Genomic DNA, 25511 nt, shown 5'->3' with positions numbered 1-25511 from the left:
TACTGTGATCTTTTTCCAGCAGTGCACTGTCAGTGTATACTGTGATCTTCCTCCAGCAGTGCTCTGTCAGCGCATATTGTGAGCTTCCTCCAGCAGTGCTCTGTCAGCGTATACTGTGATCTTCCTCCAGAAGTGCTCTGTCAGCGCATATTGTGAGCTTCCTCCAGCAGCGCTCTGTCAGTGTATACTGTGGCTTTGCTCCAGCAGTGCACTGTCATTGTATACTGTGACCTTGCTTCAGCCGTGCTTTGTCAGTGTACACTGTGACCTATCTCTAGCAGTGCTTTGTCAGTGTATACTGTGATTTCCTCCAGCAGTTCTCTGTCAGTGTATACTGTGACCTTGATCCAGCAGCGCTCTGTCAGTGTATACTGTGGCCTTGCTCTAGCAGTGCTCCGTCAGTGCATACTGTGACCTTCCTCAAGCAGTCCTCTGTCAGTGTGTATTGTGAGATCTCTCCAGCAGTGCAATATCAGCATGTATTGTGAGCACTCTCCGGCAGTGCACTCTCAGTGTATACTGTGACCTTCGTCCAGCAACGCTCTGTCAGTGTATACTGTGACCTTCTCTCAGCAGTGCTCTGTCAGTGTATACTGTGACCTTCCTCCAGCAGTGTTCTGTCAGTGTATACTGTGACTTCCTCCAGCAGTGCTCTGTCAGTGTATACTGTGACCTTGATACAGCAGCGCTCTCTCAGTGTATACCGTGACCTTGATCCAGTAATGCTCTGTCAGTGTATACTGTGACCTTCCTCCAGCAGTGCACTGTCACTGTATACTGTGACTTCCTCCAGCAGTGCACTGTCAGTGTATACTGTGACTTCTTCCAGCAGGGCACGGTCAGTGTATACTGTGACTTCCTCCAGCAGTGCTCAGTCAGTGCATACTGGGACCTTCCTCAAGCAATCCTCTGTCAGTGTGTATTGTGAGCTCTCTCCAGCAGTGCAATATCAACATGTATTGTGACCTTCCTCCAGCAGTGCACTGTCAGTGTGTACTGTGACTTCCTCCAGCAGTGCTGTCAGTATATACTTTGACCTTGAACCAGCAGCGCTCTCTCAGTCTATACTCTGACCTTGATCCAGTAGCGCTCTGTTAGTGTATACTGTGACTTCCTCCAGCAGACAGTGCACTATCAGTGTGTACTGTGACTTCCTCCAGCAGTGCACGGTCAGTGTATACTGTGACTTCTTCCAGCAGTGCACTGTCAGTGTATACTGTGGCCTTGCTCTAGCAGTGCACTGTCAGCTTATACTGTGACCTTCCTCCAGCAGTGCTGTCAGTGTATACTGTGACCTTGATCCAGCAGCGCTCTCTCAGTCTATACTGTGACCTTGATCCAGTAGCGCTCTGTTAGTGTATACTGTGACCTTCCTCCAGCAGTGCTCTGTCAGTGTATACTGTGATCTTTTTCCAGCAGTGCACTGTCAGTGTATACTGTGACCTTCGTCCAGCAACGCTCTGTCAGTGTATACTGTGACATTCTCTCAGCAGTGCTCTGTCAGTGTATACTGTGACCTTCCTCCAGCAGTGCTCTGTCAGCGCATATTGTGACCTTCTTCCAGCAGTGCTCTGTCAGCGTATACTGTGATCTTCCTCCAGCAGTGCTGTCAGTGTATACTGTGACCTTGATCCAGCAGCGCTCTCTCAGTGTATACCGTGACCTTGATCCAGTATCGCTCTGTCAGTGTATACTGTGACCTTCCTCCAGCAGTGCACTGTCAGTGTATACTGTGACTTCCTCCAGCAGTGCACTGTCAGTGTATACTGTGATCTTTTTCCAGCAGTGCACTGTCAGTGTATACTATGGCCAACCCAGCAGTGGTCTGTCAGCGTATACTGTGACCTTCCTCCAGCAGTGCTCTGTCAGTGTATACTGTGACCTTCCTCCAGCAGTGCACTGTCAGTGTATACTGTGACCTTGATCCAGCAGTGCTTCGTCAGTGCATACTGTGACCTTCCTCAAGCAGTCCTCTGTCAGTTTGTATTGTGAGCTCTCTCCAGCAGTGCAATATCAGCATGTATTGTGAGCACTCTCCGGCAGTACACTCTCAGTGTATACTGTGACCTTCGTCCAGCAGCGCTCTGTCAGTGTATACTGTGGCCTTGATCCAGCAGTGCGCTGTCAGAGTATACTGTGACCTTCCTTGAGCAGTGCTCTGTCAATGTGTACTGTGACCTTCTTCCAGCGGTGCTCTGTCAGTGTGTACTGTGACTTCCTCCAGCAGTGCTGTCAGTATATACTTTGACCTTGAACCAGCAGCGCTCTCTCAGTCTATACTCTGACCTTGATCCAGTAGCGCTCTGTTAGTGTATACTGTGACTTCCTCCAGCAGACAGTGCACTATCAGTGTGTACTGTGACTTCCTCCAGCAGTGCTCTGTCAGTGTATACTGTGACCTTGATCCAGCAGCGTTCTGTCAGTGTATACTGTGGCCTTGCTCTAGCAGTGCACTGTCAGCTTATACTGTGACCTTCCTCCAGCAGTGCTGTCAGTGTATACTGTGACCTTGATCCAGCAGCGCTCTCTCAGTCTATACTGTGACCTTGATCCAGTAGCGCTCTGTTAGTGTATACTGTGACCTTCCTCCAGCAGTGCTCTGTCAGTGTATACTGTGATCTTTTTCCAGCAGTGCACTGTCAGTGTATACTATGGCCAACCCAGCAGTGGTCTGTCAGCGTATACTGTGACCTTCCTCCAGCAGTGCACTGTCAGTGTATACTGTGACCTTCCTCCAGCAGTGCACTGTCAGTGTATACTGTGACCTTGATCCAGCAGCGCTCTGTCAGTGTACACTGTTGCCTTGCTCTAGCAGTGCACTGTCAGTGTATACTGTGACCTTGCTCCAGCAGTGCTTCGTCAGTGCATACTGTGACCTTCATCAAGCAGTCCTCTGTCAGTTTGTATTGTGAGCTCTCTCCAGCAGTGCAATATCAGCATGTATTGTGAGCACTCTCCGGCAGTACACTCTCAGTGTATACTGTGACCTTCGTCCAGCAGCGCTCTGTCAGTGTATACTGTGGCCTTGATCCAGCAGTGCGCTGTCAGAGTATACTGTGACCTTCCTTGAGCAGTGCTCTGTCAATGTGTACTGTGACCTTCTTCCAGCGGTGCTCTGTCAGTGTATACTGTGACCTTGAAACAGCAGCGCTCTGCCAGTGGATACTGTGACCTTGATCCAGCAGTGCTCCGTCAGTGTATACTGTGACCTTGATCCAGCAGCGCTCTGTCAGTGTATACTGTGACCTTCTCCCAGCAGTGCTCTGTCAGTGTACACTGTGACCTTCCTCCAGCAGTGCTCTGTCAGCGTATACTGTGACCTTCATCCAGCAGTGCTGTCAGTGTATACTTTGACCTTGAGTTGGGAAATAAAAGGAGGACCCCGCAACAGCTGATTGGGGACTGGGGGGAATAGTATCTCTTGAACAGACTTGGGCGTCCCCTCAAACAAGAAACCACACAGGTTGAGTATTCTACCCAAAAACTAGCATGCCGTTATTTCGGCGGGAAAGGTAAAGTTACAAGGTTTAAGATAATAATCTCTAAAAGCAGACTTCAATCAGGGAGACAAGGTCTATGGTTCAACTGAGTTCTATTTCTGCAGTGACCAGGGTTTCAGTGAATTATGTATATAGGGGAGTATTTCTTAAACACATTTTGACCATAAACATTTTGACTTAAAATCTAAACATTATTTTTTACCAAAATGAATTACATAGAAAACACAGTTAAAAGTGGTTTAAAGAGATATTAAAAAGATATTTTCCACACCAAAAATTTCATTAAAACTCTGTTATACATTTATTTTATGTTCACAATACAATATACAAAATTTAAAAAAAAACATCATTATACATTTCATAAAAAAGATTTTAAAAAAAAACAAGAATCACAAGTCGACGCGGCGTTTCGGTATTCTGTATTTGAACCTTCTTCAGGACTGATTCTAGACAGATTTAAAAAGATTTAAAAAAAACAGAGTTACATTTTTTGCATTGGTCTTGGCATCTCTTCAACCAATACCCTATATAATCACAATTCATGGTCACTGTACTACGATCTTCTCTTATAAAAAATCTTTTAAACAAGTCATGTTCCCTTGTAGCCCTTATCCTTAAAACACATTTCCCTCAGTTGATGTACATTTCTATACTTTGACAAAACTAATAGTGTTTACCTTTCCCTTGGACCTAATGGTCCAATGCTTACGAGACCAGGACATGATATTCCAAACTATTATTTGTATAGGTTAGGAATACCTTTAAATTAGATAGGGCAGACCGCCCACTGGATACAGTTTAATTGAATTCTGCACCCTGTAGTCATCTGATTATGATAAACTCCGGAAAAATTCTCAATTTTTGTTTTTTGATCCCACTGGTTGAGGTAAATAAATAAAGAAAGAGAAAGAGGATGCTATTATATTAAGAAACCCCACTTAAGTTGTGACCTTGTTTTGACTTGAAGATCAACAAAGGTTTGTTTATTCAGTACCTTATGTTTGGGTTGAATTAGCTTTGTCTTAGACTGCCAGGGGGAGCCACCGTCTTCTTATATATGGGTTTCTTCAATGGCCCTGGTGGATTTATTTTAAACGCGCATTAGTCTCAATCTATTTCAGAAGAACTAATTTCTAATATGTCTTAAAGGATTTGCTAAGTCACTCACCATTCAAAATTTGAAGTCTGCTTTTAGAGATTATTATCTTAAACCTTGTAACTTTACCTTTCCCGCCGAAATAACGGCATGCTAGTTTTTGGGTAGAATACTCAACCTGTGTGGTTTCTTGTTTGAGGGGACGCCCAAGTCTGTTCAAGAGATACTTTGACCTTGATCCAGCAGCGCTATCTAGGTGTATACTGTGACCTTGATCCAGTAGCGCTCTGTTAGTGTATACTGTGACCTTCCTCCAGCAGTGCTCTGTCAGTGTATACTGTGACCTTGATCCAGCAGTGCTCTGTCAGTGTATACTGTGACCTTGCTCTAGCAGTGCACTGTCAGCTTATACTGTGACCTTCCTCCAGCAGTGCTGTCAGTGTATACTGTGACCTTCCTCCAGCAGTGCACTGTCAGTGTGTACTGTGACTTCCTCCAGCAGTGCTCTGTCAGTGTATACTGTGACCTTGATCCAGCAGTGCTCTGTCAGTGTATACTGTGACCTTGCTCTAGCAGTGCACTGTCAGTGTATACTGTGACCTTCTTCCAGCAGTGCACTGTCAGTGTATACTGTGATCTTTTACCAGCAGTGCACTGTTAGTGTATACTATGGCCACCCGAGCAGTGCACTGTCAGCGTATACTGTGACCTTCCTCCAGCAGTGCTGTCAGTGTATACTGTGACCTTGATCCAGCAGCGCTCTCTCAGTCTATACTGTGAACTTGATCCAGTAGCGCTCTGTTAGTGTAAACTGTGACCTTCCTCCAGCAGTGCTCTGCCAGTGTATACTGTGATCTTTTTCCAGCAGTGCACTGTCAGTGTATATTATGGCCACCCCAGCAGTGCTATGTCAGCGTATACTGTGACCTTCCTCCAGCAGTGCACTGTCAGTGTATACTATGACCTTCCTCCAGCAGTGCACTGTCAGTGTATACTGTGACCTTGATCCAGCAGTGCTCTGTCAGTGTATACTGTGACCTTGATCCAGCAGCGCTCTGTCAGTGTATACTGTGACTTCCTCCAGCAGTGTTCTGTCAGTGTATACTGTGACTTCCTCCAGCAGTGCTCTGTCAGTGTATACTGTGACCTTGATCCAGCAGCGCTCTGTCAGTGTATACTGTGGCCTTGCTATAGCAGTGCTCCGTCAGTGCATACTGTGACGTTCCTCAAGCAGTCCTCTGCTAGTGTGTATTGTGAGATCTCTCCAGCAGTGCAATATCAGCATGTATTGTGAGCACTCTCTGGCAGTGCACTCTCAGTGTATACTGTGACCTTCGTCCAGCAACGCTCTGTCAGTGTATACTGTGACATTCTCTCAGCAGTGCTCTGTCAGTGTATACTGTGACCTTCCTCCAGCAGTGCTCTGTCAGCACATATTGTGACCTTCTTCCAGCAGTGCTCTGTCAGCGTATACTGTGATCTTCCTCCAGCAGTGCTGTCAGTGTATACTGTGACCTTGATCCAGCAGCGCTCTCTCAGTGTATACCGTGACCTTGATCCAGTATTGCTCTGTCAGTGTATACTGTGACCTTCCTCCAGCAGTGCACTGTCAGTGTATACTGTGACTTCCTCCAGCAGTGCACTGTCAGTGTATACTGTGACTTCTTCCAGCAGTGCACGGTCAGTGTATACTGTGACTTTCTCCAGCAGTGCTCTGTCAGTGTATGCTGTGGCCTTGCTCTAGCAGTGCACTGTCTGTGTATACTGTGGCTTTGCTCCAGCAGTGCTCCGTCAGTGCATACTGGGACCTTCCTCAAGCAATCCTCTGTCAGTGTGTATTGTGAGCTCTCTCCAGCAGTGCAATATCAAAATGTATTGTGAGCACTCTCCGGCAGTGCACTCTCAGTGTATACTGTGACCTTCGCCCAGCAGCGCTCTGTCAGTGTATACTGTGACCTTCCTCCAGCAGTGCTCTGTCAGCGCATATTGTGACCTTCCTCCAGCAGTGCTCTGTCAGCGTATATTGTGATCTTCCTCCAGCAGTGCTGTCAGTGTATACTGTGACCTTGATCCAGCAGCGCTCTGTCAGTGTATACTGTGACCTTCTCCCAGCAGTGCTCTGTCAGTGTATACTGTGACCTTCCTCCAGCAGTGCTCTGTCAGCGCATATTGTGACCTCCTCCAGCAGTGTTCTGTCAACGTATACTGTGATCTTCCTCCAGCAGTGCTGTCAGTGTATACTGTGACCTTGATCCAGCAGCGCTCTCTCAGTGTATACTGTGACCTTGATCCAGTAACGCTGTGTCAGTGTATACTGTGACCTTCCTCCAGCAGTGCACTGTCAGTGTATACTGTGACTTCCTCCAGCAGTCAGTGCACTGTCAGTGTATACTGTGACTTCCTCCAGCAGTGCTCTGTCAGTGTATACTGTGGCCTTGCTCTAGCACTGCACTGTCAGAGTATACTGTGGCCTTGCTCCAGCAGTGCACTGTCAGCTTATACTGTGACCTTCCTCCAGCAGTGCTGTTAGTGTATACTGTGACCTTGATCCAGCAGCGCTCTCTCAGTCTATACTGTGACCTTGATCCAGTAGCGCTCTGTTAGTGTAAACTGTGACCTTCCTCCAGCAGTGCTCTGCCAGTGTATACTGTGATCTTTTTCCAGCAGTGCACTGTCAGTGTATATTATGGCCACCCCAGCAGTGCTATGTCAGCGTATACTGTGACCTTCCTCCAGCAGTGCACTGTCAGTGTATACTGTGACCTTCCTCCAGCAGTGCACTGTCAGTGTATACTGTGACCTTGATCCAGCAGCGCTCTGTCAGTGTATACTGTGACCTTCCTCCAGCAGTGCACTGTCAGTGTATACTGTGACCTTCCTCCAGCAGTGTACTGTCAGTGTATACTGTGACCTTGATCCAGCAGTGCACTGTCAGTGTATACTGTGACCTTGATCCAGCAGCGCTCTGTCAGTGTATACTGTGGCCTTGATCCAGCAGTGCGCTGTCAGAGTATACTGTGACCTTCCTTGAGCAGTGCTCTGTCAATGTGTACTGTGACCTTCCTCCAGCAGTGCACTGTCAGTGTGTACTGTGACTTCCTCCAGCAGTGCTCTGTCAGTGTATTCTGTGACCTTGATCCAGCAGCGCTCTGTCAGTGTATACTGTGGCCTTGCTCTAGCAGTGCACTGTCAGCTTATACTGTGACCTTCCTCCAGCAGTGCTGTCAGTGTATACTTTGACCTTGATCCAGCAGCGCTCTCTCCGTCTATACTCTGACCTTGATCCAGTAGCGCTCTGTTAGTGTATACTGTGACTTCCTCCAGCAGTGCACTGTCAGTGTATACTGTGACTTCCTCTAGCAGACAGTGCACTGTCAGTGTGTACTGTGACCTTCCTCCAGCAGTGCTGTCAGTGTATACTGTGACCTTGATCCAGCAGCGCTCTCTCAGTCTATACTGTGACCTTGATCCAGTAGCGCTCTGTTAGTGTATACTGTGACCTTCCTCCAGCAGTGCTCTGTCAGTGTATACTGTGATCTTTTTCCAGCAGTGCACTGTCAGTGTATACTATGGCCAACCCAGCAGTGGTCTGTCAGCGTATACTGTGACCTTCCTCCAGCAGTGCACTGTCAGTGTATACTGTGACCTTCCTCCAGCAGTGCACTGTCAGTGTATACTGTGACCTTGATCCAGCAGCGCTCTGTCAGTGTACACTGTTGCCTTGCTCTAGCAGTGTACTGTCAGTGTATACTGTGACCTTGCTCCAGGAGTGCTTCGTCAGTGCATATGTGACCTTCCTCAAGCAGTCCTCTGTCAATTTGTATTGTGAGCTCTCTCCAGCAGTGCAATATCAGCATGTATTGTGAGCACTCTCCGGCAGTAAACTCTCAGTGTATACTGTGACCTTCGTCCAGCACGTCTCTGTCAGTGTATACTGTGGCCTTGATCCAGCAGTGCGCTGTCAGAGTATACTGTGACCTTCCTTGAGCAGTGCTCTGTCAATGTGTACTGTGACCTTCTTCCAGCGGTGCTGTCAGTGTATACTGTGACCTTGAAACAGCAGCGCTCTGCCAGTGGATACTGTGACCTTGATCCAGCAGTGCTCCGTCGGTGTATACTGTGACCTTGATGCAGCAGCGCTCTGTCAGTGTATACTGTGACCTTCTCCCAGCAGTGCTCTGTCAGTGTACACTGTGACCTTCCTCCAGCAGTGCTCTGTCAGCGTATACTGTGACCTTCATCCAGCAGTGCTGTCAGTGTATACTGTGACCTTGATCCAGCAGCGCTATCTCAGTGTATACTGTGACCTTGATCCAGTAGCGCTCTGTTAGTGTATACTGTGACCTTCCTCCAGCAGTGCTCTGTCAGTGTATACTGTGACCTTCCTCCAGCAGTGCACTGTCAGTGTGTACTGTGACTTCCTCCAGCAGTGCTCTGTCAGTGTATACTGTGACCTTGATCCAGCAGTGCTCTGTCAGTGTATACTGTGACCTTGCTCTAGCAATGCACTGTCAGATTATACTGTGACCTTCCTCCAGCAGTGCTGTCAGTGTATACTGTGACCTTGATCCAGCAGTGCTCTGCCAGTGTATACTGTGACCTTGATCCAGCAGCGCTCTGTCAGTGTATACTGTGACTTCCTCCAGCAGTGTTCTGTCAGGGTATACTGTGACTTCCTCCAGCAGTGCTCTGTCAGTGTATACTGTGACCTTGATCCAGCAGCGCTCTGTCAGTGTATACTGTGGCCTTGCTCTAGCAGTGCTCCGTCAGTGCATACTGTGACCTTCCTCAAGCAGTCCTCTGTCAGTGTGTATTGTGAGCACTCTCCGGCAGTGCACTCTGTGACCTTCGTCCAGCAGCGCTCTGTCAGTGTATACTGTGACATTCTCTCAGCAGTGCTCTGTCAGTGTATACTGTGACCTTCCTCCAGCAGTGCTCTGTCAGCGCATATTGTGACCTTCCTCCAGCAGTGCTCTGTCAGCGTATACTGTGATCTTCCTCCAGCAGTGCAGTCAGTGTATACTGTGACCTTGATCCAGCAGCGTTCTCCCAGTGTATACCGTGACCTTGATCCAGTATCGCTCTGTCAGTGTATACTGTGACCTTCCTCCGGCAGTGCACTGTCAGTGTATACTGTGACTTCCTCCAGCAGTGCACTGTCAGTGTAAACTGTGACTTCTTCCAGCAGTGCACAGTCAGTGTATACTGTGACTTTCTCCAGCAGTGCTCTGTCAGTGTATGCTGTGGCCTTGCTCTAGCAGTGCATTGTCTGTGTATACTGTGGCTTTGCTCCAGCAGTGCTCCGTCAGTGCATACTGGGACCTTCCTCAAGCAATCCTCTGTCAGTGTGTATTGTGAGCTCTCTCCAGCAGTGCAATATGAACATGTATTGTGAGCACTCTCCGGCAGTGCATTCTCAGTGTATACTGTGACCTTCGTCCAGCAGCGCTCTGTCAGTGTATACTGTGACCTTCCTCCAGCAGCGGTCTGTCAGCGCATATTGTGACCTTCCTCCAGCAGTGCTCTGTCAGCGTATACTGTGATCTTCCTCCAGCAGTGCTGTCAGTGTATACTGTGACCTTGATCCAGCAGCGCTCAGTCAGTGTATACTGTGACCTTCTCCCAGCAGTGCTCTGTCAGTGTATACTGTGACCTTCCTCCAGCAGTGCTGTCAGTGTATACTGTGACCTTCCTCCAGCAGTGCACTGTCAGTGTGTACTGTGACTTCCTCCAGCAGTGCTCTGTCAGTGTATACTGTGACCTTGATCCAGCAGTGCTCTGTCAGTGTATACTGTGACCTTGCTCTAGCAGTGCACTGTCAGTGTATACTGTGACCTTCTTCCAGCAGTGCACTGTCAGTGTATACTGTGATCTTTTACCAGCAGTGCACTGTTAGTGTATACTATGGCCACCCGAGCAGTGCACTGTCAGCGTATACTGTGACCTTCCTCCAGCAGTGCTGTCAGTGTATACTGTGACCTTGATCCAGCAGCGCTCTCTCAGTCTATACTGTGAACTTGATCCAGTAGCGCTCTGTTAGTGTAAACTGTGACCTTCCTCCAGCAGTGCTCTGCCAGTGTATACTGTGATCTTTTTCCAGCAGTGCACTGTCAGTGTATATTATGGCCACCCCAGCAGTGCTATGTCAGCGTATACTGTGACCTTCCTCCAGCAGTGCACTGTCAGTGTATACTATGACCTTCCTCCAGCAGTGCACTGTCAGTGTATACTGTGACCTTGATCCAGCAGTGCTCTGTCAGTGTATACTGTGACCTTGATCCAGCAGCGCTCTGTCAGTGTATACTGTGACTTCCTCCAGCAGTGTTCTGTCAGTGTATACTGTGACTTCCTCCAGCAGTGCTCTGTCAGTGTATACTGTGACCTTGATCCAGCAGCGCTCTGTCAGTGTATACTGTGGCCTTGCTCTAGCAGTGCTCCGTCAGTGCATACTGTGACCTTCCTCAAGCAGTCCTCTGCTAGTGTGTATTGTGAGATCTCTCCAGCAGTGCAATATCAGCATGTATTGTGAGCACTCTCTGGCAGTGCACTCTCAGTGTATACTGTGACCTTCGTCCAGCAACGCTCTGTCAGTGTATACTGTGACATTCTCTCAGCAGTGCTCTGTCAGTGTATACTGTGACCTTCCTCCAGCAGTGCTCTGTCAGCACATATTGTGACCTTCTTCCAGCAGTGCTCTGTCAGCGTATACTGTGATCTTCCTCCAGCAGTGCTGTCAGTGTATACTGTGACCTTGATCCAGCAGCGCTCTCTCAGTGTATACCGTGACCTTGATCCAGTATTGCTCTGTCAGTGTATACTGTGACCTTCCTCCAGCAGTGCACTGTCAGTGTATACTGTGACTTCCTCCAGCAGTGCACTGTCAGTGTATACTGTGACTTCTTCCAGCAGTGCACGGTCAGTGTATACTGTGACTTTCTCCAGCAGTGCTCTGTCAGTGTATGCTGTGGCCTTGCTCTAGCAGTGCACTGTCTGTGTATACTGTGGCTTTGCTCCAGCAGTGCTCCGTCAGTGCATACTGGGACCTTCCTCAAGCAATCCTCTGTCAGTGTGTATTGTGAGCTCTCTCCAGCAGTGCAATATCAAAATGTATTGTGAGCACTCTCCGGCAGTGCACTCTCAGTGTATACTGTGACCTTCGCCCAGCAGCGCTCTGTCAGTGTATACTGTGACCTTCCTCCAGCAGTGCTCTGTCAGCGCATATTGTGACCTTCCTCCAGCAGTGCTCTGTCAGCGTATATTGTGATCTTCCTCCAGCAGTGCTGTCAGTGTATACTGTGACCTTGATCCAGCAGCGCTCTGTCAGTGTATACTGTGACCTTCTCCCAGCAGTGCTCTGTCAGTGTATACTGTGACCTTCCTCCAGCAGTGCTCTGTCAGCGCATATTGTGACCTCCTCCAGCAGTGTTCTGTCAACGTATACTGTGATCTTCCTCCAGCAGTGCTGTCAGTGTATACTGTGACCTTGATCCAGCAGCGCTCTCTCAGTGTATACTGTGACCTTGATCCAGTAACGCTGTGTCAGTGTATACTGTGACCTTCCTCCAGCAGTGCACTGTCAGTGTATACTGTGACTTCCTCCAGCAGTCAGAGCACTGTCAGTGTATACTGTGACTTCCTCCAGCAGTGCTCTGTCAGTGTATACTGTGGCCTTGCTCTAGCACTGCACTGTCAGAGTATACTGTGGCCTTGCTCCAGCAGTGCACTGTCAGCTTATACTGTGACCTTCCTCCAGCAGTGCTGTCAGTGTATACTGTGACCTTGATCCAGCAGCGCTCTCTCAGTCTATACTGTGACCTTGATCCAGTAGCGCTCTGTTAGTGTAAACTGTGACCTTCCTCCAGCAGTGCTCTGCCAGTGTATACTGTGATCTTTTTCCAGCAGTGCACTGTCAGTGTATATTATGGCCACCCCAGCAGTGCTATGTCAGCGTATACTGTGACCTTCCTCCAGCAGTGCACTGTCAGTGTATACTGTGACCTTCCTCCAGCAGTGCACTGTCAGTGTATACTGTGACCTTGATCCAGCAGCGCTCTGTCAGTGTATACTGTGACCTTCCTCCAGCAGTGCACTGTCAGTGTATACTGTGACCTTCCTCCAGCAGTGTACTGTCAGTGTATACTGTGACCTTGATCCAGCAGTGCACTGTCAGTGTATACTGTGACCTTGATCCAGCAGCGCTCTGTCAGTGTATACTGTGGCCTTGATCCAGCAGTGCGCTGTCAGAGTATACTGTGACCTTCCTTGAGCAGTGCTCTGTCAATGTGTACTGTGACCTTCCTCCAGCAGTGCACTGTCAGTGTATACTGTGACTTCCTCCAGCAGTGCACTGTCAGTGTATACTGTGACTTCTTCCAGCAGAGCACTGTCAGTGTATACTGTGACTTCTTCCAGCAGTGCAAGGTCAGTGTATACTGTGACTTCCTCCAGCAGTGCTCTGTCAGTGTATGCTGTGGCCTTGCTCTAGCAGTGCACTGTCAGTGTATACTGTGGCCTTGCTCCAGCAGTGCTCCGTCCGTGCATACTGGGACCACCCTCAAGCAATCCTCTGTCAGTGTGTATTGTGAGCTCTCTCCAGCAGTGCAATATCAACATGTATTGTGAGCACTCTCCGGCAGTGCACTCTCAGTGTATACTGTAACCTTCGTCCAGCAGCGCTCTATCAGTGTATACTGTGACCTTGAACCAGCAGTGCTCTGTCAGTGTATACTGTGACATTGATCCAGCAGTGCTCTGTCAGTGTATACTGTGAACTTGATCCAGCAGCGCTCTGTCAGTGTATACTGTGACCTTCCTCCAGCAGTGCTCTGTCAGCGCATATTGTGAGCTTCCTCCAGCAGTGCTCTGTCAGCGTATACTGTGATCTTCCTCCAGCAGTGTTGTCAGTGTATACTGTGACCTTGATCCAGCAGCGCTCTGTTAGTGTATACTGTGACCTTCCTCCAGCAGTGCTCTGCCAGTGTATACTGTGATCTTTCTCCAGAAGTGCACTGTCAGTGTATACTATGGCCACCCCAGCAGTGCTCTGTCAGCGTATACTGTGACCTTCCTCCAGCAGTGCACTGTCAGTGTGTACTGTGACTTCCTCCAGCAGTGCTCTGTCAGTGTATACTGTGACCTTGATCCAGCAGCGCTCTGTCAGTGTATACTGTGGCCTTGCTCTAGCAGTGCACTGTCAGCTTATACTGTGACCTTCCTCCAGCAGTGCTGTCAGTGTATACTGTGACCTTGATCCAGCAGCGCTCTCTCGGTCTATACTGTGATCTTGATCCAATAGCGCTCTGTTAGTGTATACTCTGACCTTCCTCCAGCAGTGCTCTGTCAGTGTATACTGTGACCTTCTTCCAGCAATGCACTGTCAGTGTATACTGTGATCTTTTTCCAGCAGTGCACTGTCAGTGTATACTATGGCCACCCCAGCAGTGCACTGTCAGCGTATACTGTGACCTTCCTTCAGAAGTGCTCTGTCAGTGGATACTGTGACCTTGATCCAGCAGTGCTCTGTCACTGTATACTGTGACCTTGATCCAGCAGCGCTCTGTCAGTGTATACTGTGACTTCCTCCAGCAGTGCTCTGTCAGTGTATACTGTCACTTCCTCCAGCAGTGCTCTGTCAGTGTATACTGTGACCTTGATCCAGCAGCGCTCTGTCAGTGTATACTGTGGCCTTGCTCTAGCAGTGCTCCGTCAGTGCATACTGTGACCTTCCTCAAGCAGTCCTCTGTCAGTGTGTATTGTGAGATCTCTCCAGCAGTGCAATATCAGCATGTATTGTGAGCACTCTCCGGTAGTGCACTCTCAGTGTATACTGTGACCTTTGTCCAGCAACGCTCTGTCAGTGTATACTGTGACCTTCTCTCAGCAGTGCTCTGTCTGTGTATACTGTGACCTTCCTCCAGCAGTGCTCTGTCACCGCATATTGTGACCTTCCTCCAGCAGTGCTCTGTCAGCGTATACTGTGATCTTCCTCCAGCAGTGCTGTCAGTGTATACTGTGACCTTGATCCAGCAGCGCTCTCTCAGTGTATACCATGACCTTGATCCAGTAACGCTCGTCAGTGTATACTGTGACCTTCCTCCAGCAGTGCACTGTCAGTGTATACTGTGACTTCCTCCAGCAGTGCACTGTCAGTGTATACTGTGACTTCTTCCAGCAGTGCACGGTCAGTGTATACTGTGACTTCCTCAAGCAATCCTCTGTCAGTGTGTATTGTGAGCTCTCTCCAGCAGTGCAATATCAACATGTATTGTGAGCACTCTCCGGCAGTGCACTCTGTGTATACTGTGACCTTCGTCCAGCAGCGCTCTGTCAGTGTATACTGTGACCTTGATCCAGCAGCGCTCTGTCAGTGTATACTGTGACCTTTCTCCAGCAGTGCTCTGTCAGCGCATATTGTGACCTTCCTCCAGCAGTGCTCTGTCAGCGTATACTGTGATCTTCCTCCAGCAGTGCTGTCAGTGTATATTGTGACCTTGATCCAGCAGCGCTCTCTCAGTCTATACTGTGACCTTGATCCAGCAGCGCTCTGTCAGTGTATACTGTGACCTTCTCCCAGCGGTGCTCTGTCAGTGTATACTGTGACCTTCCTCCAGCAGTGCTCTGTCAGCCCATATTGTGACCTTCCTCCAGCAGTGTTCTGTCGACGTATACTGTGATCTTCCTCCAGCAGTGCTGTCAGTGTATACTGTGACCTTGATCCAGCTGCGCTCTCTCAGTGTATACTGTGACCTTGATCCAGTAACGCTGTGTCAGTGTATACTGTGACCTTCCTCCAGCAGTGCACTGTCAGTGTATACTGTGACCTTGATCCAGCAGCTCTCTGTCAGTGTATACTGTGGCCTTGCTCTAACAGTGCACTGTCAGTGTATACTGTGACCTTGCTCCAGCAGTGCTCCGTCAGTGCATACTGTGACCTTCCTCAAGCAGTCCTCTGTCAGTTTGTATTGTGAGCTCTCTCCAGCAGTGCAATATCAGCATGTATTGTGAGCACTCTCCGGCAGTACACTCTCAGTGTATACTGTGACCTTTGTCCAGCAGCGCTCTGTCAGTGTATACTGTGACCTTCCTTGAGCAGTGCTCTGTCAATGTGTACTGTGACCTTCTTCCAGCGGTGCTCTGTCAGTGTATACTGTGACCTTGATACAGCAGCGCTCTGCCAGTGGATACTGTGACCTTGATCCAGCAGTGCTCTGTCAGTGTATACTGTGACCTTGATCCAGCAGCGCTCTGTCAGTGTATACTGTGACCTTCTCCCAGCAGTGCTCTGTCAGTGTATACTGTGACCTTCCTCCAGCAGTGCTCTGTCAGCGTATACTGTGACCTTCCTCCAGCAGTGCTGTCAGTGTATACTGTGACCTTGATCCAGCAGCGCTATCTCAGTGTATACTGTGACCTTGATCCAGTAGCGCTCTGTTAGTGTATACTGTGACCTTCCTCCAGCAGTGCTCTGTCAGTGTATACTGTGATCTTTCTCCAGAAGTGCACTCTCAGTGTATACTATGGCCACCCCAGCAGTGCTCTGTCAGCGTATACTGTGACCTTCCTCCAGCAGTGCACTGTCAGTGTGTACTGTGACTTCCTCCAGCAGTGCTTTGTCAGTGTATACTGTGACCTTGATCCAGCAGCGCTCTGTCAGTGTATACTGTGGCCTTGCTCTAGCAGTGCTCCGTCAGTGCATACTGTGACCTTCCTCAAGTAGTCCTCTGTCAGTGTGTATTGTAAGATCTCTCCTGCAGTGCAATATCAGCATGTATTGTGAGCACTCTCCGGCAGTGCACTCTGTGACCTTCGTCCAGCAGCGCTCTGTCAGTGTATACTGTGACCTTCTCTCAGCAGTGCTCTGTCAGTGTGTACTGTAACCTTCCTCCAGCAGTGCTCTGTCAGCGCATATTGTGACCTTCCTCCAGCAGTGCTCTGTCAGCGTATACTGTGACTTCCTCCAGCAGTGCACTGTCAGTGTATACTGTGACTTCCTCCAGCAGTGCACTGTCAGTGTATACTGTGACTTCCTCCAGCAGTGCACTGTCAGTGTATACTGTGACTTCTTCCAGCAGTGCACTGTCAGTGTATACTGTGACTTCCTCCAGCAGTGCTCTGTCAGTGTATACTGTGGCCTTGCTCTAGCACTGCACTGTCAGTGTATACTGTGGCCTTGCTCCAGCAGTGCACTGTCAGCGCATACTGTGACCTTGCTCTAGCAGTGCTCCGTCAGTGCATACTGTGACCTTCCTCAAGCAGTCCTCTGTCAGTGTGTATTGTGAGCTCTCTCCAGCAGTGCAATATCAGCATGTATTGTGAGCACTCTCCGGCAGTGCTCTCTCAGTGTATACTGTAACCTTCGTCCAGCAGCGCTCTGTCAGTGTATACTGTGACATTGATCCAGCAGTGCTCTGTCAGTGTATACTGTGATCTTTTTCCAGCAGTGCACTGTCAGTGTATACTGTGACCTTCCTCCAGCAGTGCTCTGTCAGCGCATATTGTGAGCTTCCTCCAGCAGTGCTCTGTCAGCGTATACTGTGATCTTCCTCCAGCAGTGCACTGTCAGCGCATATTGTGAGCTTCCTCCAGCAGCGCTCTGTCAGTGTATACTGTGGCCTTGCTCCAGCAGTGCAGTGTCAGAGTATACTGTGACCTTCCTTGAGCAGTGCTCTGTCAGTGTTTAATGTGACCTTCCACCAGCAGTGCACTGTCATTGTATACTGTGACCTTGCTCCAGCAGTGCTTTGTCAGGGTACACTGTGACCTATCTCTAGCAGTGCTTTGTCAGTGTATACTGTGGCTTTGCTCCAGCAGTGCACTGTCATTGTATACTGTGACCTTGCTCCAGCAGTGCTTTGTCAGCGCATACTGTGACCTTCCTCCAGTGGTCCTCTGTCAGTGTGTATTGTGAGCTCCCTCCGGCAGCGCTGTGTAAGTGTATACTGTGACGTTCCTCAAGCAGTGCATTGTCAGTGTATACTGTGACCTTGCTCCAGCACTGCACTGTCAGTGTATACTGTGGCCTTGGTCCAGCAGTGCACTGTCAGCCCATACTGTGACCTTGCTCCAGCAGTGCACTATCAGTGTACACTGTGGCCTTGCTCCAGCAGTGCATTGTCAGTGTATACTCTGACCTTCGTCCAGTAGCACTAAGTGTATACTGTGACCTTCGTCCAGCAGCGCTCTGTCAGTGTATACTGTGACCTTCGTCCAGCAGCGCTCTGTCAATGTGTACTGTGACCTTCTTCCAGCGGCGCTCTGTCAGTGTATGTATACTGTGACCTTGATACAGCAGCGCTCTGTCAGTGTATACTGTGACCTTGATACAGCAGCGCTCTGTCAGTGTATACTGTGACCTTCGTCCAGCAGCGCTCTGTCAGTGTATGTATACTGTGACCTTGATACAGCAGCGCTCTGTCAGTGTATACTGTGGCCTTGCTCCAGCAGTGCTCTGACAGTGTATACTGTGACCTTCCTCTAGTTGTGCTCTGGCAGGGCATACTGTGACCTTGATCCAGCAGTGCTCTGTCAGCATATACCTTGCACTTCCCCCAGCAGTGTACTATCTTTGTAAACTGTGTTCTTCGTCGAGCAGTGCTCTGTCAGTGTATACTGTGACCTTGCTCCAGCAGTGCTCTTTTAGTGTATAGTGAGACCTTGCTCCCGCAGCGCTCTGTCAGTGTATACTGTGACTTTCCTCCTGTAGAGTACTATCAGTGTATAACCTGACCTTCCTCCAGCAGTGCTCGGTCAGGGTATAATGTGACTTTCCTTTGCAGTGCCCTGTTCTTGTATATCGTGAGATTATTTCAGCATTGCCCTGTCCTTGTACATTGCAAGCTTACCCCAGCTGTGCTCGCTCAGTGCATAGTCATTGTCCTGCCACGCTTTTGTTTGAATTAGAGGTGACTAAAACAATCACATCTTTGTTCTGTAACTTCGTTCCAAGCCTGGAGCTGTGCCTGACTGTAATTAAGACCAGGAATTTGTAGGAAAAGAGAAACATTACTGAAAAACAAAAAAATGAGGCCCCAGGCTTTGGGCCAGTGGGGGGAGTAGGGCAATGAATGAAGAGGGGTCGTGAGAGCGTGGAGCAGAGGACTTAGATATGATTAATATTTTTTGGGTGCGCGAACCCCAACCTCATTCTTGGAAAATACAAATGAAAAAAGTGTATAGAATGCATAACAAAAAAGACACATTTTGACCTGTATCCAGTGACGTTCTGCGGAAATAAAAAGTTGGGCTCATAACCTTCAGTGAGAACCAGAAAGCACTCCTTTCCAGGCGAACAGTAGGGAATACCAATTTCTGGGGCCCAGATTTGCTAAAAATTTGCAATGGGGTTGTGCGACTTTTTTGGCGCAGCCACAATGCAATATCAATTTTAGGATTTTCAATCCCAATTTGTATGGCTATAAGTGGCTTTGTAAAAAAAATTAAAAAATACAAGGCAGTGCATAACGCTGCCTTGCATTACCTTGCATCAGGAAAGTGTTACATGGGTGCAGCATGGGCATTCACCTATCTATTCTGACCCAAACCCATATTTACTCTAGTCCGAAAACATGGGTTTGTGCCAAAAAGGTGCATTTACCAGAGGCTGGCATAACCATTGTCCTCTTTAGTTTCTCTTTCTATATCTGCTGCATTCTGCAGCAGTGCTTAATTTGAGATGGTGCTTTCCGATGCTCAGCACCAGCACTTAATTTGTTTCCGGTGTTTGGCACCGACACCTAATTTTTAACACCATACTTGGAACACTCTACCACATGGTGGCGCTGCTCATATAATTCAGAGATGAGCAGAACAACGGTTGTTTAGGAATAAACAAAATTTGTTAAAATTGCTAATACCTGCCTTCCCAGCCATTCCTTTAGCTTTGGGGACCTGGAATAATTTGAACTGTTGCATTTACATGTGAGAGAGATGGTCAGTAGTTGTTTGTCAGCGATGACAAGGGCGAATTAGTGGTGCAAGCTACAGTGGCCTCCTGGTCAGAGGCCTGACACTTAATATTTTACAAATTAAGCACCATTCTGCAGTGCACATACAAAGAGAAATAAGCTACTAAGAATAGTATTTGTGCCGGAAGGTATCCATTTCTGCACAAAAACTATTCTAACCACAACAAAGGCATAAAAGTGCCTGCATTGGCACTAAGCAGCACAAAGTATGTTGGCTCTATGAGAGTAGAACTGCAACATATTGTGAAAAAGTGCCCTCTTTCTGCATGGTATGCCCCCACTTTTTGCTGAATTGCTGATGTTCTTTGACTGATTGTGCCCTGGGCTCCTGCTAATCAGGTACTCAGTAACCCTGGGCGTAGTACTACGCTAAGCTCGCGGAGTGTGCGTAGTTTGTGCTACTACGCACTACGTGAATTGCATGTAGCACAGTGCAAAAACATGTTGCATAGCATAGCAGGCATTTTTTGTTCACTCGCGGTCCACAACGTTAAGTTGGCGACCGGGAGCGAGCAAAAACAACACCCGGCAAGACTTTTTCCTCGTTCGCGATCAGCAACATCAAGTTGCCGATCGCGAGCGTGGAAAATAAACCTCCTGGCAAGATTCTCAACGTGGGGAGGTCAGGTTTCTCATTGCGAGTGGTCGCGTATGCTTGCTACCGCTCGCGATGAGAAACTACAAGTCCGCGTTGAGAAAGCTGCAGCTCGCATACAATTCTACTTGAGGGCAGAAAACGACAGTTTGCACTGTGCAAGATGCCGTTTGCAATGATTGCACAGTGCGGACAAGCATTCGGCACCATGCAATCAGTGCGAACAGCATTTTCCCTACTGCACTACGCAGTTCACGTAGCTACGAGTACCGTGCGAAGTGCACTTTGCGTAGCTACGAGTAGGACTACTACGCCCAGGGTTAGTACCCAGGGTCTATGTTCGTACCCTAAAATTGCATTGAAGCCTAAACCCAATTGCCATTCCTGGCCACAGGTAGGCCTCAGGTAAATGGTACCACAGGTATCAAGGGCACTGTGACCAGGGAAGGCCCTGAAGGGCTGCAGCACTTATTGTGTCCCCTTTAGAGGCCCTGCACCTTTTCACACACACACTGCCTTTGCAGGTAGCGTGTGTCTTGGTGCAGAACAAAGTGAAGAGTCAACATGGCACACATCCCTGTGTGCCATGCCTACAACCCACTGCCCTGGCCTAGGTCAGCCACCCCTCCAGCTGAGTGCATTATGCCAGTGGTGAGAGTACAGGTGCATGAGCCATGTACCCCTACAGTGCCCAAGTCCATTCTTAGGCCTTGTAAGTACAGTGCTGCCATTAACAGTATATGGTGCTGGGAGTTTGTCATTACGAACTCCACAGCACCATAATGGCTACACTGTAAACTGGGAAGTTTGATATCAAACTTCTCAGCACATTAAGCCCACACTGATGCCAATGTGGGATTTAATGTAAAATGCACGACAGAGGGCATCTTAGAGATGCCCCCTGAAACTCGACCAACTTCTAGTGTCCCGGCTGAGTGGCTGCTCAGGCTGCCACCAACAGACTTGTTTCTGGACCCCTGGGTCGAGAGCCTGCTGCTCTCGGGGACCTGAAACAATGCACATCCTGGGACCAGGTGCCAAGCCTCCTCCCCCAGGATGGGCAGGGTTCAGGAAGGGAAAACTTCAAAGGTATGCTGCCTTTGTGAGCCTCCCCAGACCACTTGCTGCTTTCAGCAACTGGTCTCCACTGGTTCTACCTCCCACTTTGGCAGGGGAACCGGCGGGAAAAACAAGTGAGGGAAAGAGGTGTGCCCACCTCTGCTAACTCCACCCCTCAGATGGGGGAGGTGAGGTGAAGCACAACTCCGAGTCCCCACCATCTTGAGGTTAGGGGACCCAACCAACAAGGGACAGGCCCACTGGAGGTTGGCACAATAGGGGGAAGGGACCCATTGGTCCCTGCCCTTTACCTACCTGTAGGTAAAGGGGGCATCCTGAACCTTGCTTCCTCAGATCCAGAAACAACAAGAAATAAGATAAGATAAGAAGAAAGCCTGAAGAGCCGTGCAGAGCTAACAATTGGACGATGCCCACTGACTTGGCCCCAGCCCTACAGGCCTGTCTCACTCAAAATTCCTGTGTGTCCCACAGAAAGCAACCTCAAAAACCACCGAAGGACCTGCCTGCCTTCACTTCCAAAGACTGCTTCTCCCGTGAACACCAGATTTGTTCAGCTGCAACCTCTGGCTTAGGCCGGACACCACAAATCTAGCCCACTATGCACCCGCCAAACCCATCCCGAGCTCGAGTGGAAAAACAAGACCAGGGGGTCTCCCCGGTGATTGTGACACAAGATCCAGAGATCCCAGACCAGCCTCAAGACCCGAGCCGACACCTGCAGCCTTAATCCAGAGAATCCCCTCTACCCCGACCAAGAGCGGGTAAGACTTGCTGACGTCAAAAGGCACCCCTGTTCCCGATGCCCCACTGCCTTGTGGACCCCGACCAAAGGTGCCTAGCCAACCCAAGACATCCCAACTTAACCCTCAAAGTGGTGGTCGCACCCAGAAGATCTTCGCCCGAGCCTGCAGTGTTTTTTTTCAACCAGAGTCTCGCAATGGCAAACAACAGGGAGACCGGCGCCAAAACAGCACTCTGCACTCGGCCGCCCCAGTGCCGCTGAGGGTTCACCTTTTTTGCTGACCTGCAACCCTAACTGCCCCGATCTAAACCCTAGGAGCTTTGCTCCCACAGCTGTGTGGCCTGCTTGCTAGCAGCCACCAACCGGAGACCCCCTATCCTCCATGGGATAACATTGGGCCTCAACACTCTGCACCCAGCCCCCTAGTGCCACTGAGGGTGTAACCAGAGTGCATCACTGACCCTGGGGGACCCCTGAGTCTAACCCCAGACCTTAATTCCCACAGACGATAACTTATCTTTGAACTGATAACCTGTTTTTCCTCCATAGGATAACATTGACAATGTTCTCCCAAAAAGTTTCTGTGTGGAGTTTTAAAACCGAAAAATATTCTTTAAAAATCGCCCGAATAACCAAAACGTATTTACTTACCTATTTGCAGGAAATGTCCCAGTGCTGAATCTAGGTATCCAGCACTGAGTTAGAAAAGTAATGTAACAAGTAACTTACCTGTAATTTAGTTAAAAAAAGCCCATTCATTTACATGTACTGTATTTGCTAAGTATTGCAATCTACTGCATCCCCTGTAAATCAAACTAAGTACAATTCCTATTGCATTTTCAAACTGTTCTATATACAGCAACTTATTACTGTAAAGTATTTAATGCTTACCTGTGCCAGGCTTGCTTGGTTCAAAAATAAAACAACAGTATATTTTTATACAAAAACAATTGGCCTAGAGTTCAGTTCTTGAGTGTGTGAATTCATTTGTTGACTGAGTGTGTAAATCAAATGCTTAACACTGTCCTCTGATACTGCCTTACTGCTCGACCACTCTACCACAAATAGAAAGTAAGGTTCTATCAACTTTAACCTCTGCCTACCTCTGGGGTCACCTGGACTCTATACACACTATACCTCACTTTGGTGTAGTATATGTAGAGCCAGTTTCCTACACATAACTTAAATGATATGGTGCAATTCTGCTCTCTCCCTCTGATGCAACTCAGCACAGAAACTTGCATTGCCAAGGTGCATTGCCCCAAAGTTTAGTCAGTCTTGGCCTGAGTATTTACGGATGAGGATACATTATACCAGGAATCATTCTCAAATGTATACAACAGAGGTTTTATATATGCATGCCCTTACTTTGCATGCCTTTACAACGCGCCCATTACCACGCATATGCCTTTACCAGGTATGCCTTTACCCACAATTTTTATCATGCATATAGCTTTACCACACATTCCTTTAAAACAAAAATGTAAGCATTTCCAAGGTAAGTATACAGCCTCTCTCTCTCTCTCTGTATTATATATATATATTCACTGAAAAAGCAATGTTTACAAGGATGTTATAGCTAGGAAATAGAATAAAAAAGCTTAGAAATTCACTGAAAAAACAAAGGTTACAGAGACATATATTTAGGCTCACTTTTCACTTGTACAAAACCAGTGAAATTTGACAACAATGGATACCTGTGCTAACTATAACTTACGCCCCTGCAATGCACAGCTTATAACCTCACATATTACATCACTCATGACATGGTCAGTGAGATCACTGATGATATTTCAAATTGCATCACTGATGACATCAAGTACTTTCAGAACCACTCACTTATCCATAGAGATACTCACACACCCACTCACTCACTCATAGAGCGTGATCATACAACCAGTCACTCACCCATACAGCCATTTACACAGATACACTCACCCATACAGCTAAGATCACACCCAGTTATTCACCTAGACAATCACTCACACACCCTTTTACCCATACTGCCTCTCAACAGAGTCACTCAGTCACCCATACAACCACTCACATTCACTCACACACCGACACAACCACTTACATAGCCATTCACACTTCCATAGAACCACTCACACAGCCACCCACTCACCCATACAGACAACCCCACAGACACTCACTCTTCCATACAGCCACTCACACTCAAACTCCCTTAAGAAACATTCACTCAGTCACTCACTCACCCATACAGCCATGTACATACCCAGTCACTCACTTATACAGCCATTCAGATACCCACTCACCCATACAGCTACTGACACTCCCACTCACTCACCAATACAGCCACTCACACAGCTACTAGGCCACCCACACAGCTACTCAGATACCCACGTATACACCCATACAGCCTCTCACACACCCACTCACACACCTGGATAGTCACTCAGGCACCGACTCACACACAGTCATACAGCTACTCACATGAACTATGTTAAAAAAGGAATCACTCAGCAGTGTACAAAGTATTCTGATTTTACTTTTGTGGTTCCTTAGTATATATGTTTAACACTCACAAACTTTTAGAAAACACTCACAGACATCGGATGATGTCATCAGGATGTAATTAGAGATGTCATCAGTGATGTCACTGACCATGTCATGAGTGATGTAATATGTGAGATCATAAGCAGTGCATTGCAGGGGCATAAGTTATAGTTAGGTCTGGTAATCAACCTTGTACCATTGGCCTTATCGATTCTATACAAAAAGTATTTTGTCAAACCTTTTTGTCTAGGTTCCAGGAGTAGATACGCTACAAGGATATTTTGACACTCTACCAGGCTGGTTTTAGACAGAAGACAGGGACAATAGATCAGATGTTTTGTTTCCTATTTTTATTTCGGAAAATTGTGGTAATTGGTCAGGGAAGCTTATATGTTGATTTTATTGATTTGGAGACTTCGATCATGTCCCAAGAAATAAGCTGTGCTAAACGAATTTGGGATGCCCAATGAGATTTTATCCTTAGTCATTCGCTTCCATGAAGCTAACTATGCTAGAGTGTAGAAGGGTGATCAAGGCCTGCACAATAACCCAATTAATGTTAGTAGGGGAGTTCATCACAGATTCTTTTTTCTCTTTACATGAAGAGTGTAGTCTAGTTTCTGCCCCATTACCCAACAGATGTATCCTCGCTGGGGAGGGAAAAAGTTGTAACTCTCCTATTTGCAGATAATCCCTTGTCAGTGTCTAAAACCCCAGGGGTGGCTACAGCTGCTTTTAAACTGATTTAAAGACTTTTGCGACATGCGAGGCCTAGAGATCAATACGTCAAAAACGAAATATATGGCGATAAACCATCATAAGTCCTACAGGGGGAGACCCACTCTTGGACCTTGGCCTTGACCTCGGTCACAGTCCCGCACTCTCCCCAGCAGCTCCATTGCCTACGATGTCGCCGCTGAACCCCCAGCCTGGATCTTCTAGGCTGCTGTCTGCCCTGTTGTGCGCCCTGGGTGCATCAACGCTGTCATTTTGACCATCTCATTCTGTGGTTGCATAA

This window comes from Lissotriton vulgaris, unplaced genomic scaffold, assembly GCF_964263255.1.
Source record: "Lissotriton vulgaris unplaced genomic scaffold, aLisVul1.2 SCAFFOLD_359, whole genome shotgun sequence".
NCBI classification, from domain to species: Eukaryota; Metazoa; Chordata; class Amphibia; order Caudata; family Salamandridae; genus Lissotriton; species Lissotriton vulgaris.
This window is presented reverse-complemented; position numbering follows the sequence as displayed.